The sequence below is a fragment of the Rhinolophus ferrumequinum genome, chromosome 14, assembly GCF_004115265.2.
Source record: "Rhinolophus ferrumequinum isolate MPI-CBG mRhiFer1 chromosome 14, mRhiFer1_v1.p, whole genome shotgun sequence".
Taxonomy (NCBI): domain Eukaryota; kingdom Metazoa; phylum Chordata; class Mammalia; order Chiroptera; family Rhinolophidae; genus Rhinolophus; species Rhinolophus ferrumequinum.
The window spans coordinates 8,764,422-8,770,873 of NC_046297.1; positions in this window are offsets into that span (position 1 = coordinate 8,764,422).

The window sequence follows — 6,452 nt, forward strand, 5'->3', positions numbered from 1 at the left end:
CACTGATATAACTGCCGTGGCTAAGCTAGCAAGCACGGAGTGTGGATTGCGGATTGCAGAGAGGCGGGTTGCAGTTAGCAAGTGGGGTCGGTTGGCAGAGAAGCGGGCAGTGGGTTGCAGATCGTGTGGCTCCTGCTTCCTGTGTCTCCAACCCAGCCGCCAGCGAGACTATAGTGGTGTGACTCCCCCGTCCAGGGCTCCGTGGGTGTTCCTTTTTGGCCTCACCACGTCCTGCATTCTTATGTGGGGAGTGGGACCGGAGACCCCGCCTGACACCCTGCGTGACACACAGTAACAGAAACTAAAATAAAATCAGAAATATTTTTAAATGGCTTTTCAATTTTCCTTAGGGTTTGTGCTTCCTCCATACGTTTCACTGATAATCAACGGCTCTGTGAGTTGGAGGCACTTAACAGCCTGACATGGGGCGTGATAACAATAATGATGACTAACATTGATTGATAACTTACATATTTGACTAAAGCCTGTCCAGAATCATGTTTAGCCAGAAAACTGGGGGGAAAAAAAAAACAGAAAGAAAATAAGAGTCACTCACCACTAGTGCCTTGCATTTCTGCCTGTCCCAGCTCCCTGTGAGCTGCCAAAGACCAGAGAACCACGTTTTATTCATCTTTCTATTCCCGGTTCCAGCACAAAGCCCAGGCACCTAGCAGCATCCCAAATGACTAAACAAGGAGAAAGAGAAACCATGGAAATGCAGACATGGGAAGGGATTCTGATCGCTAAAGCAGGGAGAAGGAAGCCCAGGCCAGTCTTGGACTTGCCAGGGAACAGTGAAGGTGCAAGTAAGTCTCCACGCAACCTACCTGAAGCCCAAAGGATAACCAACACGAGAAAACCAAAAACGTAAGAAAGCAGCCAGGGTCTGTGTTTCGTGACTTTAAGCTGGTTTAGTCTCTCTTGGGGGCAATGAGTCGTGTACACCCTGGTAAGTCTGGGAACAAATCGGCCTGAAGGAAAGCAGGCTTCATCCACGGGACCAGCAGAGAGCTGGTGTCCTCAGAGAAGCTGAAACCTACATCCACAAGATGGGGACCTCTGCACTTCCTGCTGTGAACTTCCATCCCGTGCATCAATGCTCCTCTCTCACTAAGTAAGAAAAAGTATATAAGGAGCATTTGGAAAGAACGTCGGGCAAGCAGGACATCAGCAGCAGTGTGGCAGGGACAAGCATTACTGTGACAAAGAGATCGTGAAGGAGGTAGCGTATACTATGTGCAGAGCTTTTCACATAAACATCCTGAAAACCGACACTCATCTAAGCCTCGGTTCCACGTCGTCCTGCAACTTTTCCCTCTCCTCGCAGGCACAGAGCCACATCATTGCACGTCAAAGCCCAGTTCGTGGCACCTCCCTAACTCAGCCTAAAGCAAAGTGACCTGGAAGCGTTTTGAGTGTCATTGTTACTGGTGGTGGTCTGCTCCGTGGACTCCTTGCCGCTTTCTCCAGCCAAGGCCGTGAGCAGCCAAAGGAACTTCTGAGCGACACACTGAGGCCGGGGGAATAAACCGAAGTTGATCGGGCTAAACGCAGAGCCACTCCTGCTCAGATTGTCTGGCTCCTTGCTTTCAGCCCCCACAGGCACCAGGCAGACCCACAGCCTGCAGGCACTACTGCTTGGCTGGCCCAAAGGTCTCGTGCCCACACAGGCAAAGGGGTCTGGAATGACAGACACTCATCTGCAGACATACACTTTCCCTTCTGCTCAGGTGCTCAGCCTCCACGCCTCCCTTCTCCTCGCAAAAGGTGTTGGAGGTGAACTTGAATAAAAGACTTGCACCTCCCACACACACACACCTTTTCTCTTTCCCTCTGTCCTCATCACAACACCCCACAGCCTGGATGCAGGGAAAGGTCAGCTCCCCCGCCCTCCCCACCACACACGCAGTTTTCGGGCAGAATTCACTGCCATCTTGTGACAAAACTCCCCCGGGACCCTCTCCCAAAGTTGTTAGACAGTCTTCAATGGAGACTGTGAGCTTCTTCAAGACCAGAGTTAGCTGCCGAGAGCTGCTATACCCATGGTTACACCCAAGCAGCCCACATTCGGTGACTGAGCAGGGCAGGGGGACAAAGCCCAGCGTTTGGGCCTGAGACAGGACAGACAACTCTGATAGGTAATAGTTGCTCCAAAGGGCCCACTGGTTTGGCCAAGCTTTGCCAGGCCCACGTGACAGTGGGTCTTTCCCCTCTGCCTCTCAACACCTTCCCTTCCCGGGTATTCTTCATTCATCATCTTGCACCAAACTGTCTCAGCATCTGCTTCCAGAGAAGGTAACCTGCCACCATTCTCTTCCCTGTGTCTTCGTACCACTTACAAAATATAGGAAGAAACTCAGACTGACCTTATATTTTAAAGTACTCTTGTCATCACCTCCACATGCATTTCTCAAGAGCGGAAATTGTAAGCCAAACATTCTCATTTTCACTCAGAGGAACCCCTGATCAACTGAAATCAAAGGAAATCCACGATCAATACAATCTATCTTAACATTGCCGCCTTATTTCCTTAAAAAACTAATCTATTTCGTACACATTTCTGTGAAATTGCTGGCATCACCAAAACAAGCCACACAGAGTCTAGCTTCCTAAAAAGACCATTGTCATATTTAAATTACAATAAAATCATCGATCCCCCTTTTACCCCTAACGTAGCCAAGGCCAACTTGAGCAACCAGAGGTTGTAGGGAAAACGGATGAATCAGAACTCAAAACCTGTCCTAGAGCACTTGGTCCTATGAGCAAAAAACTGGCTGACCCAAAGCTGTCCCGACTCCATCTCTGTGGATCAATGACTTCAGCAGCCACTCCCCCTCTGGAATTTCATTTCACTCACCTGTAAGTTAGAAATGATCACCGTCCAACTTCACAGGGCTGGGGTGAGGACTGAATGAGAGACGAGACGACCACGCCCCAGGGACGCTGTTGCACACCCACAGCTGGAAAGCCCTGCCTGCTCTCTCACACACGTATTGCTGATCTGCTGACACCTTGGAGGGAAACCGCAGCTGGCCCTGGACTGCCCCACCTCCACCTGCTCTTCTTCGGCCTCCCCCATCCTGCGCCAGGCTTGTGTGTTCAGGTCCTTGACAAATGTCCCAGGCTGCCACAGGAAGCCCATGCCGTCAAGGTCAGGGGCAAGGAGAACCAACGCGGCCTCAGTCTGTCCTGTGGTCTCTAGCTCATGCCTGTGGGGTCCAGCCTGCCCTTGTTTCCCCCGCTGTCCATTTATCTTCCATCCCTGACCGCCTGCCCCACAGATTGCACGCTGCAGCCTGAGGCGACACGGGGATAACAACCTTCCAGAGACCACTTAACCAGCTCTGTGACTCCCAAGGTCACATCCCTTTGATTACCTCTGCTAGTACTTCTGCCCCTCGGCTGGGTCCTGACTGATACACCCACACACTCACCTCCGAACTCACGGTGCTCCCCACCTTCGTCAGAAGAGCTGTCCAAAGCACAGCCTCATCTCCTTCCAGATTCTCCCAGGACCTCCCTACATCTTCGAGCTTTTCCTCTTTGACAGCAACTTTGCCGAAGGCAGTAAAGCTGCTTTGTGTGGATATACCATGATTTATTTATCCGTTTACCTGTTGGGGGCCACCTAGGTCGTTGTCAGTTCTTTTTTGCTATGGCGGACATTGCTAAACGTCTTTTCTTACGATTCCATGAATCTTCGAACATTTCTTTGTTTTTGAGCACTACAAAAAATGTCCCAGGCTCCCCTGGTATCTTTCCTGTACTGCCTGTTGAATCTGTTCTTTCTCCAAGGAGCCCAGGTTTCTTTCTGTGGGGAATGGTCCTAGAGACCAACGTCAGGATGCAAGTGATTTTTATTTTCTGAACAGCTTATGGATGCGTTTTTTTTGTTTTTTAATTTAAAAATATTTTATAAGGCATGTTTTCGGGTTTGTTTGCAGCAGAAGTGTTGTTCTGGGTATTTCGTGTACCATATTGCCAGAAATGAAAATTTCCTTACTGAATGTCCAGTGTCAAGCATTTTTCTACACAATGAAAGCATTTAATTCTCACCTCAGTGAAATATGGTGGGACTCTTACTATCAGCCCCATTTTAAAGATGACAGACAGGAGACTGAGACACTGAGTAACTTGCCCCGGGCCATACAGCAAGCATATGGTAGGGCGGGCGTGGAAGGCAGGCAGTTGGAGTCTGGAAGGTGGATTAACTCCCACTGTATTCTGATGCTATTCAGCTGCTCAGAAGTGTTACTCACGAGTTAATAAATTTTTGCTGTTCTAAGCTGCTCGGTTTAGGGGTCATGCATTAGGCAGTAATCGATAATACAGGAAGTTGTACGTTAGCAACGTAGCGACTGAGCACAAATGCTCAGCCAGACTGTCCGGCTTCAAATTCTGGCTTCACCGCTAATCAGGCCACTACGGGAAGAGACCAGCCATGGAAGTGCTTCAGCTTGATCCTCCGTAAAGTGGAGATAATAACAGACCCCATAGAACCACTGTGAAGATTGAGTTGATACGAGCAAAGTACCCAGAAGGGTATCTGGCACACAGGAGGAATTCGAGAAGTGGTTAGCGGCTGTTATTAATTTATGAATTAATGTAAAATTCAGTGTGCAACCTCCCTAGAAATTAGAGAAACACATTAGACCTATTTGTTCCCCGTAAGATTGGCAGGAAGCATAAACTCTTAGCGCAAGTGAGGCTAATAGGGGCATCCTCACTGTGTAAACCTTCACCAAGATGTGTATGTCTGGTATGTGTGCTTTTGTGTGTGCATGTTGCACTTCTATTGAAAAATTTTAAAAAATAACGCAACACACACAAAAAACCAATCCTTTCGCTCACTCTCCTCTTGCCCAGGAAACACTCCCGTCAATAGCAAGTATTAGCAAAGATATGGAACACAAAAGCTCTCCTTCCATCTTGCTGGTGGAAGCATAAATTGGTACAACGATTCTGGGAGCAATTTGGCAACATCAGCAACGCTGAAAATGCACAAGGTTTTACCTAAATGAAAAGACATAAACCTGCACTACCCATTTCTCTGTATCTTCTTTAAACACTCCTTTCTGTTGAGATGTTGAGGTGGGAGAGTGGGGAAAGCATACAACAACAACCCTAAAATTCTGTGACCCTGGACACGTTTACATTCTTAAAAAGTCTAACATGACAGGGAGGGGAGTGGGGGGCAGGGTGAAAAAGGCGAAGGGATTAAGAAAAACAAACTGGTAGTTCCTAAACAGTCATGGGGATGTAAAGTACAGCATACAGAATCTAGTCAATAATATGGTAATAACTATGTATAGTGCCAGCTGGGGACTAGGCTAGTCAGGGGGAATTACTTCCTAAATTATAGAAATGTCTAACCAGTATGCTGTACACCTGAAACTAATATGGACTGTCAACTGTTACTGAAAAAAACAAATAAATAATTTTTAAAATAAAAATAAAGGAATAAGTCTAACAGTGGAGAGACATGGTCATTTTGCGTACAGCCTCAGGGACACCATGTGAAACGTGCCTAGCTCGCTGAGAACGCTGTCTGTTCCTCTGAAAAGGAGACTTCCTAGATAAAACAGTAATCAGGACTTGAAAAAAGGCAGAAGGACTCAAAACCTGAAAAGGAATTAAGAATGAGTTCTATTAGGGGGAGCAAAGAGAATGGGAGAGGGCATTGTTTTACAATTAATCCAGCACTTTAAGAAAAGATTTTTTATTATTATTATGGTAAAATATATATAACAAAATTTGCCATTTTAATCATTTTTTCCGTGTACAGTTCAGCGGCATTAATTATATTCACAAAGTTGTGCCACCATCACCACTATCTATTTCCAAAACATTTTCATCACCCCAACTGAAACTCTTAGACAATAACCATTAAACGACGAATTTCACACACACACACACACACACACACACACACACACACACACACACACACACACACCGTCCCCAGCCTCTAGTACTTCTGTTCCACTTTCTGTCTCTACAAACTTGACTACTCTAAGTACCTCATATATGTGAAATCATATAATATCTGTCTTTTTGTGTCTGGTTTATTTCACTTTGCATAATATTTTCGAGGTTTATCCATGTCGTACCATGTATCAGAACTTAATCCCTCTTCATGATTGACTAACATTTCATTGTTTGTGTATACCACATTTTGTTTATCCACTCATCTGTTGACGGACTCTTGGGTTGTTTCCACCTGTGAGTAATGCTGCAATGGACATAGGTGGACAATAATCTGTGGAGTCCCTCTTTTTGATTCTTTGGAGTAAATACCTTGGAGTGGAATTGCTAGGTACCTCCACATTTAGTTTTGTGAGGAGAGGCCAAACTCTTTTATGTGGTGGCTGCACCATTTTTGTATTCCCACCGATGATGTACGAGGATTCCAACTTCTCCACATCCTTGCCAACACTTGTTATTTTCCATTG